We start from the raw sequence: 13,426 nt of genomic DNA on the forward strand, positions 1-13,426 counted from the left end.
TTAATAATCTTCCAGCTAGTCAGAGTATTGTGCATGTCGTGTGCAGTAGACCATATAGTGGTCGTACTTTCTTTAAATATGGGGAACTTGGACACATAATGAAACACTTCCCACAACCATGATCACTCGAGTCCGGACAGCAACCTTCTCAATCAATTGTGCACGTGGGGATAGTAATAATGGTAAAGGTTGTCCACAAGTTGGGAGAGGAGGATGTTAGCTAGGCCTTGGAGGTAGAGAAAATGGTAACATATGTAGAAGTAACGTGCAACCTTGAATGGAGGTGGCTTGTGTGGATGATAGCGCATAATGTTATGCCTTTCTAGGCAACAATGAGGTAGAGGCATCCGATGAAGTGATCACAGGTACTATTCTAGTTTGTGACTGGATTGCTAATATGTTGTTTGATATGGAATCGACCTATTCTTATTTGTCTATAAGTTTTACATTTGATTTAGATATGTTATGTGTTATTCTTGATGTCCCTATACATATTTCCTCCCCGATTGGAGAGTCAGTCATAGTCACTCATGTATATCGTGTTTGCCCTATCTTGTTTATGGAATTTCAAACTTAGGGTGATTTTGTCATTTTGGACATGGATAATTTTTATATTATCTTAGGCATGACTTGGTTTTCTCCCTATTATTTTGTGCTTTATTTTATTACTACTTATGTAACTCTAGAAATTCCAATAAGTAAAAAATGAGAGTGGAAGGGGTGTACAAGCCTAAAAAAGCTAATATTGTATCCTCTATCTGGGATAGTAAACTCATATAGCAAGGTTGTTTAGTTTATTTGGCTCATGTTAGGGATGCTGCGATTGAAGCTCCATCTATTGGGTCTATTCTTGTTGTATCTAAGTTTAATGAAGTATTCCCAAATGATTTGTCGAGCATGTCTCCAGATAGAGACATAGATTTTTATATTGACTTAGAGACTGGTACCTGACTCATTTCTATCCCTTCGTATCACAGGGATCCGATTAAGTTAAGAGAGATTATGGCTCAAATCCAAGAACTTCTTGATATGGATTTTCCATGTGTGAATTTTGGTTGAAGTCGGTTGCATTTTTGAGGCATGTGGTATCAAAAAGGGGTAAGGGTTGATCCCCTAAAGGTTGAAGCGGTCAAGAATTGGGTACTACCTAGTTCGGTGATGGAAGTTTGGGGTTTTGTGGGACTTGCTAGTTACTATTGTCGTTTTGTTGAGAAATTTTTCTTCAATTGTTACTCACTTGATCAATCAGACCAAAAAGTAGGTATCGTTTGAATGGACTAAAAAATGTAAGAAGATCTTCCAAAATCTTAAGATTCTTTGAATATTGTGCCCATCCTAGAATTACCAGTTGAGAGTAAATATTTCATCATTTATTGTGTTACTTCACATTTTGATTTGGATGTTGTGTTGACATAGGATATGTGTTATAGCTTATGCCTCACGTCAATTTAACGTGCATGAGATAAATTATTCCACTCATAATCTTTAGTTGGCAGTGGTTGTATTTGCTCTTAAGATTTGGCGACATTATCTTTATGGTGTTAAGTGTGAGTTATTTATTTATCATCGTATGTTGCATCATGTGTTCACTCAAAAGGATTTGAACTTGTGACAATGAATATGGATGGAACTACTCAAGGATTATGATGTGACCATTCAATACGATTTGGGCAAGGCAGATATTGTGGTACATGCTTTGAGTCGAAAAACAGTAAGTATGGGTAGTTTAGCTTACTTGAGTATAGGCAAGCGACCTTTGGCCAAGGAAATTCAAGAATTAGAATATAAGATTATGCAATAAGGCATTTCAAAAAGACGTGGGTTGTTAGCTAGCATTGATACTAATTCCATGTTCATAGAGGATATCAAGGCCAAACAATTCAAAGATGGAGATACAGATGTGCTTAGATGAATGATTTTGTTAGGTAAATCTCAAGTAACTACTTTAGATATGGATAGTGTGCTCAACTACAAGGGCAGGATATGTGTTCCATGAGTTGATAAATTTATTCCAAGATTGTTGGTGAAAGCTCATGGCTCGCACTATTTTATTGACATGGGAGTGATCAAGATGTATAGAGATCTTAAAGGAGTTTATTTGTGGTCCGTCATGATACAAGATATTACAAAGTATGAATATATAAGGCCTGCGAGGTTACTTGAAAAAATGTCAATTCCGAAATGGAAGTGGGAAAAGATATCGATGGATTTTATGGTTGGTCTCCCTAAGACCTTAGGGAAGTTGGACTCTATTTAGGTTTTAGACAATAGAATGACTAAATCAACCAACTTTAATCTGGTAAGGGTAGATTACAATGATTAACGATTGGCTATCATTTATGTAAAAGAGATAGTGAGGTTGCATGGCATGCCCCTATCCATCATCTCACATCGTGGACCTTTTCATTTCTAAGTTTTTTAGGAAATCGCATGATGAATTGGTCATGCAACTCACTTTTAGTACAACCTTTCATCCCTAGACGGATGGACAATCGGAGAGAACTATTCAAATGTGGGAAGACATTTTGAGAAATTGTGTTATTGTCTTGGATGACATTGGGATGAGTTTTTACCACTAAATGAATTATCTTACAATAATAGTTATCACTCAAGCATTGATATGACACCATTTGATGTGTTATATGGGAGGGGATGTAGATAACCCATAGGTTTGTTTGAGTCCGGAGATGTGAAATCTTTGGGGGTTGACTTAGTGAAAGATGCTCCAGATAAGGTGAGAAGCATTCAAACTAAAATTCTAGCTACGCATAGTAGACAAAAGAAGTATACAGATCACAAGGCAAGATATATGGAGTTTTAGACGGGCCATAATGTTCTCCAAAAGATATCACACATGAAAAGGGTGATGTGATTTGGTAAGAGGGGTAAGTTGAGTCTGTGCTATGTTGGACCCTTTTGATATTCTTAAACATATACGACCGGTTGTATATTGATTGATGTTACCCCTTAACTTGTCGGTATACATCCCATACTTCATGAGTCTATGTTGAAGAGATATCACGATGATGGTGACTATGTCATTAAATGGGACTTAATAGTACTGTACAAAGACCTTCAATATAAGGAGAAGCCGATTTATATTATTGATCATGACGTTCGTAAGTTGAGGACCAAGGAGATTAAGTCCGTGAAGGTTAAATGGAAACATCGTCCCGTTGAGAAAGCTACTTGGAAAACCGAGAAGGACATACGAGACAAGTATCACAGTTGTTCGTCAAATCAAGTACTACCTTATTCTTTTTAACCTACTTTTCCTTAGTTGATCGCTCAAGGATAGTTAAATTTATATCTATTATAATGTCCGGGTTTCATCATTATAGAAAATACCAACGAGGAAAATTTGGGACAGAAAAAACTTTTTCGTAGTAGTAGGATGTTCCCAACCTTTTCCAGATTTAGAAAAAATTGGAGTCATCAAGGTATAGGGAAATATGAAAGCAATTGGGTGGATTAAGTAAGACTTTTAGTAAATAATTTCTTAGACAACTCATTAAGGTATCCGTAAGACTTTACAAAATTAAATTTAGATAAATAGATCCCCGAGAATCGATCCTAGCATTAAAGATATATTCCAAACATAGTTGGTCAAGAGTGTGTTGTGAAAATGGGAAATTGAAAATCCCTTAGGAGTTCATTGCTCGCTTCGTGCTACTGCAACAAGATTACTACCGCTGCACCGAAGCCGCTACAACTGGATGGGTGCCGCTGTAGAGGGCAAAACGGTGTTGGATTTATACGACTTTGAAATTTTGCAAGATATGGCTTTGTATTTCAAAAAATTCCACTATAGCGAGATTAGTGCCACTTCAGCAAAGCCTCTTCAACAGGATGGGTGACGCTGTAGGGGGTGTTGGGTTTTCTAATTCGTCAATAAAACCCTCAAACGATCTTATTTGAAACTTCTCATATTTTAGAGCTAAGAAATGACCCTTGGGTGATTTCAACTTGTTTTCCACCATTCTTAAAGCTAAAGGTAAGCATTACATTCCCCATTTTCTCTTTTCGATCCGCAGAACATTTTAGAATAGGTCATAATTGACGGGGAAGGGTTTCTTGATAGAATTTATGGTATAAACAACCCTAGTCTAGTTAGTTGGGGTCATGGGTTTGACCTAGGGTTCATGATTTTTTTAGAATTCTGAGAAATTAGTGATTTATTTATGGTCATATATTGTTGATTGTTTCAAGAGCAAGAACAAAAGGAACGAATCCAAAAAGGGAAGGATCAAGTTTCTTAGGGTTCCAAACTTGTTTCGAGGTATATGATGGTTGTGATTCTATTGTTATGTGATATATACGTGTTCTTTCTTCATTGTGATACTTGTATATGTGTGCATGTTGCAATATCATCATAGATGTTGAAAAATTAAATCATGACTAAAATGTGTGATCTTGATGTGTTGCTTTGATATGTGATTGGGATTGGATTGCAACACTACAACATGCTAACAGTTGTATCGGATTGCCACGTGCCGGCATGCTAGCATTGGATCAAATTTCCACGTTTCGTCATGCTAACATTTTGGGTTTATGTTCCGTGAGAGGACCAACTATGTGATAAGCATGTGAAGACTGTTGTTGACTCCTTATGATGATATTGAATATGATCATACATATCCATGTTTTATAATGTTGTTTGGCTTGTTTAGGTTACAGTAGTGAGATAGCTACGTGATACTACCAGTACACCGTAGTTGTGTACTGATCCTGCACTTGTTCTCATTTTTTTTTTGAGTACAATGCTTCTTCACGCGACTGTTGACAGATCTCGATTAGGAGATCAATGATCGTTTCGAGTTCAAGGGTGAGCCACTTCGTTTGGTATGCCATGGAATTCTCTTTGTCTATGTCCAATCTTTCTAGATTTAGACTTTTGTTTTAGATATTTCAATAAAATTATATGTTAGATTTGGTTGTCGTTTCTAGTTTTGTTACATTGACTTCAGATTCTAGGTTTATCTTTCGTATTGTTAGTTAGTAGTTAGATCTTGATTTAGTCATGAAATGTATTTAGTTATTTAACTTGTTTCCGTAATTTTAATTTCCTCAGTTTTAGATTTCTTGCTTTAGTTGGATGGTAGTAATGGTTCTCCCACTGGTTGTTCATGTGGGGCCAATCACAGTGGTTTGGGTTGTGACACTCCCGCATGACTTGGCCTCAACTGGAGTTTGAACACTTTTAAAGGGGGCCTTACAATTGTGAACAACAAATTTGGATGGATTTGACTTTTATACCATATAAAATATGGCACATGGGCGTAACTTGTCACGCCTCGAGCCTACACCCCGGACATTGATGGCACTTGAGAACCATTGTTGTCCCTAAGGGAACCCTTTTCCGAAATTACTTACTCAGCGGAAGACTGAAAAACAACAAATAAAACTCATGCAATAAGTTAAGAAATAACATCTTTGCCAAAATGAATACTCATGTCTTAAACATATACAACTGAAATGAATAAGACTACAAAACTATAATTATCTGTCTATAAAGACTCTTACACAATGAAGGATTTCGGAACAAGACCCCGGATCATCCTAATAATGAAATACTCAAAGCAATGTAAAAAGAGTCCTCAAAAATACAAGGAGGCTCACCAATGCTTAACTGGATCAACAAGGCATTGGCTGCTGGTCCTAGTTACCTGAGTCCTCATCATAAGACCATGCAGGTAAACTGACATTATTATATTAAATGTATGAGTATGCAAGTTGGAATGCTAAACACAACATAAGCTTGAATTTTTTTTGAAAAGAATACTTACCTTGAGTTTACTCAACTCCTGAATAACATAACTCAATATAAAGCAATAAAGCATATGAAATATATATAGATCTTGTAAAACAATGAAAAAAAACATAGTGTGTTAAATAAAATGCAATAACAAACTCAAATTTACTGCAGTAAAGTAATATAATTTTTTTAGGAGATCATTTAACCAACAACAATCGCTATGAGCGTAACTAGTGATACACCGTCTTGCCTACACTGCCAAACTTTCCTATACTTTACTATCATATTGGACGCCTTAACTATGCAGATCTACTACTCTATGGAAAAAAAGAACTTACTACCCTTGATGGCTACATGGTTTATAGAGACGTGAGTTATCTTAACTAAAACCTGTCCCCATATTGGTGCTTAATACTACTCCAGAAATATACTTAGCTCATATGTTTGTAAAAACAAAGCTCTTTCTTTGACTTGAGATAATTACTTAAAAACTTAGCTTCAAAGCTCTTTTAGAAATCTCACTTTTCTTTTTTTTTCGCAAATGTGAAAATATTTTAATCTTGGGAATAATTACTTCCCATATAATCTTTGAAAATTAACTTACTCTTACTCGTTACTGAAAACTAGTTTAAAGGCTCTTTTGGAGATATTAGTTTCCTTTCTTCTTCTTCAAGTGTGAACAACATTTACTATTTGGGAATACAAACTTCCGATATACTCTTTTGAAGAAATGACTTCAATCCTTAATGTTACTTAACTTGAATTTTAAGTCTTAAAACAAAGTTATAACATTTATGAAATACTTTTGAAAACTTTATGAACTTCGCATTGACTTGCTTCTTAACTTCTAGACTTGACTCTTAAATTTCCTAGAATTGAATTATGGATTCAAGTTTCATGATATCGTGTTTATTGATGATTTCATGATGTTTAGATGTACCTAAGAGTATTGAAATCAACTAGAAAAAATAAGTATATTGCTAAGAAACTAGTAAGAAAAGTTTGGGAGGAAAAGGAAGAACTGACGTCCCAAGCGTTGTGAGAGGCGCGGGGTGGCAGCCTTAAAACTTCAGAGAGCTGGGTGGGGCGCTTTGGTTGGAACGACTCCCCAAGACCCAAACTTCAGAGAGCTCTTCTTGGGCCTCTGGGAGGGGGGACGCCCCAGGGACCTACCCAGGTGCATCTCGACTTTTCTTACTCATTTTTCGACTCTAAACCCTTTGAATTCATCTTGGGTCTTTTACCAAACACTTATAATAAACGATACCCTCAATATATGAAAGACTATAATCGAGATCACACCTAAAATCATGGAGTTCAAATGAAACAGCTCCTGAACAATTTCAACAAGTTAAGAATTAAATAGAATTTCAACAAATCCATCAACAACTCAATTTCTTGAAATTTAAAAACTTAAATTCGCTGAAATAAATCATGATTGGCACGTGGGTGAACTAACCAATATGATGTGATCTGACATACCTCTTAGGGATCACCTCTCGATGAAATCCATAAGGAACTTCCTTACAAACATTGATCTTGACTCATTTAATTTCTTCTTTTTTTCTCCTCTTGCGTTATTTCACCAAAACCCTTACTCTATTTTTCAAAAGCGTAAACTGACCAATTTCAGCTTAGACCTTAAAAATATTACCAAAAAAGAATTAATTGAGTTGGGTATGGAAAATACCAAACTGCCCTTTAAAAATCTGGACTGGACCTTCCTTATTTAAACAATCCAACTTCCAAAAGGCATATATCACTCATACAGACTCATTATTGCGCAAACTCAGCGGTATTGGAAAGATTTTTCTAGGAGATTTCCTATTATATCAAGAAGTACATCTAATTCATCCCGAGCTAGGAGTTATGGTCGTTTGAAGTTGTCCCAAAACTCACTTATAACTTAATAAAACTTCCCAATTTTGATTATTTCCAAATATCAGTATTTACAATTCTTAACTCCTTCCTAGTTATTTCAACTTGCAGATGTTACATAACTCAACCCCAAAAGCTAGCTCATGAGGGGATGTTTGTCCAAGTCAATATAAGAAGATCAAATTCACATCCCTCTACAGATATGGGACTTCTTAACAGCTATTGTCTGCTAACTCATCAAATAACGTTACTATTCTTCATATTGAGCTTGTAATTTATTTCTTAGTAAATCTTCCATATAGTAGTCACAACACACGTTTAATTATTACCTTTCTGCTAGAAAAAACTCATTGACCAAAAACCGTAGAAACCCTAATCCAAACTTTACCTCTAGCGGGAAACTAATGCCGGAGAAATTCTCATGCTTACTACCTAAGGAAATACCCAGCACCCCCTATTCTAGAACTAACAGCTACAAGTATGTCAACATGTTAAAACCTAAGGATCTAATCTAGATAGGAGTTAAAGTCTCTCCCAAAGCAGTGACTATGGTGCAAGGGGAACCAAATTTTACGTGAAAATCATCGGAAGTAAGAATCTGATCATCAAGGAAAACCTACAATATGCCATTATTAGGAAATTTTGATATGAAATATATTCCAAAAAATTTTTGAATCAAAGGACAAAAAGAGTGAAAATAAAGTCCAAAGTTGATAAAAAAATATATATTACTTTCTACAATAGGAAACTCTAAGGATCCGACAACATGTAATAGATAGCTAAAATGTGTAACATAATAGGCCTTTGTCGTCGGTGTGTCTTTGTTTGGTCCTTCGAACGAGCAGACTGGGCCTTTGCCCATTTGTTTAGGGAAAAATACACATATAAGGAAACACATACTAGTTAATTACTTAACATAATTATAGTTTGCCTTAATTACATTTGCGGCTAATCAACCTTTTGGTTTTGTATAATTTGTACGTTCGTATAATTCAAAATTTGTATAATATAATCTGTATAACTTTTATATAATTCAAAATTTGTATAATATGATTTGCAAAGTTTTTTACACTTATGATGTTTGTATTTGTATAAATTAGTTATTTTTAGCTTATACAAAAATAACTGAAATATACAAATGTATTATCAAATTATACAAACCTGCAAACTATGAAAATCTGTAAATTATACAAACGCGACTCAGCTTAAACTCTAGGCACAACCCGTAAATATGAAAATTATAGCTATGAAACATAACTAAATTTATTAAAGATTCAATTTGTGAAAGTGCCTCGTTTAGTTGGTTGTTTAATAAGTAAATCCCAACGTTTGTTTTTTTAAAAAATATTAGTTTTTCCATTCAAAACAGTTGTAAAATGTCTAATAAGTTAAATAATAATTAATGGAAACTTTTCACAATTTTTTCACCTCCTAACTTAAATGCAAGCTGAAGAGTCATAAAGTGAACATATTCCTAATGTAAGTTACAAAGACACAAGTTAATAGCATATGAATAATATGTTATAAAAATGAAAATAAAAATGAAAATGGTTAATTTTTTGCTTAACTTTTGAAAAAAAATCTTATTCCTTGCTTAATTTTCTTCTATCATATTACTTTCAAACATGTATTAAGTTTAGACTAATAATTAGAATGATATTGGTTATTAACATGGGAAACTTTTCATAATTCTAATCTAATGAATATAAATTTAGCTTAATGAAATCCTATTTAATATTAAAGAATTGCTAAATGTCTTCAAACCGTTTATTTTTCATCATTTAGTATTAACTAACACCAATGATGAATTTATATTGAATTTTGTTCATTTAACGTCTTATATAAATGGATATAAAGAATGTGTCTAACTTTAATCTTTGGATGATACATCTAACATCTATGTAACAATTGATCCTCATATGTTATAACAATATGAATATCAAGAATGTTTTTGATTTTCCTTTGCTCGTGTTTTCCTCAAACTATTAAGTAATACTGTGAAGGTTTTTCATACTCTATGTAAATTTTATGATATAATAACATTTTTTTGTTTGGCATGAGAACATTTATAAATGTTCATTAAACATAGTAGTGAAATGCGATTCAAGTTCTTAGTTGAGTCATGAGTTAGTCAATCTCTTTCTGCTATGTGTGACAAAATTATCAGAAACATGATCACTTATATGATATGCCTGATACCATAAATTTTTTGATTTGTTTTATGCCTAAAAATTTTATAAATTATAGAATTAATTTGTCGGGGGAGGAAGAGTTTAAGTGTGAGGGATTATTGAGCTTTTCTTTGTTCATAAATTGTTATTTTAAATTTACTTTCTCTTCTCAACTTTGCGTTCTTTTCATTGTACCAATCATATCATTTTACATGTGTTTAGATTAACTTTTTGGGACAAACATAAAAAGCATGTTTCAAAAATAGTATATAGTATATGTAAGATCATGGTACTGTGCGTGTGTGCATGTGTGTGTGCGCGCGCGCATGTGCGTGTGTGTGCGTGTCTGTGAGTGTGTGTGCGCGTGAGTGTGTGTGTGTGTGTGCATGTTGTGAGCGCGTGTGTGCGCCATTGTGTTACCCAATCTACTATAAATAATTTATATGATATATGCATTTATGTGGTACCCGATTCATTGGAAATAATTTATATAATATATGCACTAGCATAATACTTATTTCACTCATCATGTATAAAGATGACGTGCGCCCGGTGGTTATTTGGTCAAAAGATTTTGTAAGCGTTCGTGACGACCTATTTAATAGTGTGTGTTGGATTAGAGGGTCAATCAGCAACATTTTAAAGTTTAAACAAGGTCCAAAAAGGGAAATAGACATTTTTTCATTTTTAGTGTGTTATATAGTACATAAATTTTAAAAGAAATATGCGTCCGGTGTTTTTTTGGATGAAATTTTATTAGGGCGTTGTGACGACCTAATAATTGGCATGCATTGGTTCGGAGGAGTAAATGGATTTTAAAGTTCAAACAAGGTCTGGAAGGGGAAATAGATATTTTCCATTTTCGTGTGTTATAGTCCATGAATTTTTTGTGATATGTGTTCCCGATGATTCTTTGGTCTCAATTTTTTGTGGGCAGATGTGATGACAATTTTAATGAAGTACATTGGTTTAGAGTCACCTAACTCATTACGTACTAAAAGGTATGCTAGTTTATATTTTTGTGTTTAGGCGAGGTAATCATTGATTACATTATTTATTACACAATTTTTTTGGTCGAAATTTTTTGTTAACGTACATGACGACCTATGTAATGGAGTGCATTGGTTAGGATGGGAAAATTTTAGCATTTTAAGTTTAAACAAGCTCCGAAATGAGTAAAAAGATTTGCAACCTCACCAACCTTAAATCAACCAATAGGAAACTTGCACCTCCTACAAAAAATACAAAATTCAAACATTGTCATCCCAATGCTGGAATGATAGCTATTACTATATGGATAATCAACCAAAGGAAAATGATGATCCTAGTTACACTGAAATCAATCACATATGCTCTCAATATATCCTCTAAAGTCTGAATAGTAGGCTTAGTTTGTCCATCGGCTTGAGTGTGTAAAGTCGTATTGGTATTACTTGAATACCAAGAACTTTTTTGAAGCAACTTCCAAAATAGATATGTAAATTGAGTACCTCAATCAGATATAATGGACAAATTCACTCAATGAAACCTTACCGTTTCTCTAATATAAAACTTGACATAATACTCCGATAAAAAATAAACTCTTAACGGGAAGAAAGTGAGTCGATTTATTCGTTCTGTCCACAATAACCCAGATCGAATAAACCTATCGACTAGTGAGAAGTAAATGCCTAATTAAGTCCATATTCAAATCTTCTAACTTCCATAAAAATACTTATATCTTGAGTCAAACGAACTAGTTATTAATGCTCCACAAAAAGAATATCGAGAACTATGGAATTCTGATATAATCTGATTTCTCAACTCATCAACATTTGGAACATATAATTCTCCTTGATTTTAAAGAACTCCATCTCCCCTTTCAGAAATAGTCTCAATGGCGTTTTTCGAAAACCGACATCATCATGTCAACTAACACTGAATGAAGATCTTGCTTAGATTTCACGAACCATTATGGACAAAAAGACCACTTTCATTGGAATTAACAAATCGAAAACCTAATCGGGCCAATCTATGAACATCACGAACAAACTTCTTCTTGTCTTCCTGAACAGGAGCAAAACATCCCATTGATAATCGATTAAGAGCGTCTGCCACTATATTTTCCTTACAAGGATAATAGAGCAAACTTATGTTGTTTAGCAACTCAATCCATCTCATTTGGTGAATATTCAAATCCTTTTGGGTGAACACGTATTTCAAACTCTTGTGATCCATTAAAACATCTACGTGCAGACAAATGTCTCCAAATCTTTAGAGCAAAAAACATCACTACTAATTCTGACTCATGAATTGGATATTCTTTTTATGCACTTTCAATTGCCTTGAAGCATAAGCAATGGCTTTCTCATGTTGCGTCAGAAGAAAACCAAGACCAACACGTGAATAATCACAATAAACCACAAAACCATCTGATCCTTCTAGTAGTGTAAAATTGGTGCCGAATTGAGTCTATCTTTTAACTCTTGGAAATTCTTCTCACAAGATCCTGACCATAGGAATTTCACTTTCATTTGAGTCAGCGTTATCAATTGAAGTAAAAAAGAGGAAAATACTTCCAAAAATGTTCTATAGGAACTGGCCAACTCAAGAAACTTTGTATATCATACAAATGTCTAAACCAATTCTTAAAAGCCTTAGTTTTCTTAGAATCTACACGAATACCTTCATTAGAGACAATATATCCCAAGAGAGCAATAAACCTCAAAAAAAACTCACACTTGATAAATTTAGCATACAATTAAGGATACTTTAGAATTTGTAATACAATCATCAAATGCTTAACATGCTCATCTTCATTTTAATATTAAATCAAGGTATGGTCGATAATAAAAATTACAAACACCTACTTAAAGTGCATACTTATCAAATCCATGAATTTTGTTTGGGAATTATTCAAACCTAATGAAACGACTAAAAACACATAATTACCATATTGAGTTCGTAAAGTCGACCTTAAAATGTAACTTTCATTAACCCTCAATTGGTTGTAGCCTGCCCTGAGGTCAATGTTAGAGAAATTACTTGTTCCTTGGAGTTGATAAAATGAATCATCAATTCTTCGAAGAGAATATTTATTTTTACATTGTTCAATTGTCGATAATCAATACACAAGCAAAGTGAATGATCCTTCTTAAGAAACAAAAAAAAATTGGAGCACCACTTTAGGAGATACTTGGTCTAATATTTCATAAAAAAATAAACCTAAATTTTTTCATTAACTCCTTCAGTTCTGCGAAGGCCATATAGTACAGAGAAATAGAGATACGCTACATATTTGGGAGAAGGTCAATATCACAGTTTATTTCTGTTTTGAGAGGAATATAGGGATGATTATAAGGAAACACTTCAAAAACTCATTTACAATTGGAACCAACTGTAATGCTCTCATAATTTATATCTATAACCCGAACAAGATGATAAAATCAACCCTTAAAAATAATTTTCCTAGCTTTTAGACAAAAAATAAACTAAACGTTACGCATAGAAATCCCCCTTCTCCTTGACATGATAGGCTCATTCTTAACATTGAATGTGACCAATCAGTTCCAACGGTCTATAGATGCATGGAATCCATTAAGAAAATTCATCGTAAGAATAACATAAAAATCTAACATATCAA

The sequence above is a fragment of the Solanum lycopersicum genome, chromosome 10, assembly GCF_036512215.1.
Source record: "Solanum lycopersicum chromosome 10, SLM_r2.1".
Lineage (NCBI taxonomy): Eukaryota > Viridiplantae > Streptophyta > Magnoliopsida > Solanales > Solanaceae > Solanum > Solanum lycopersicum.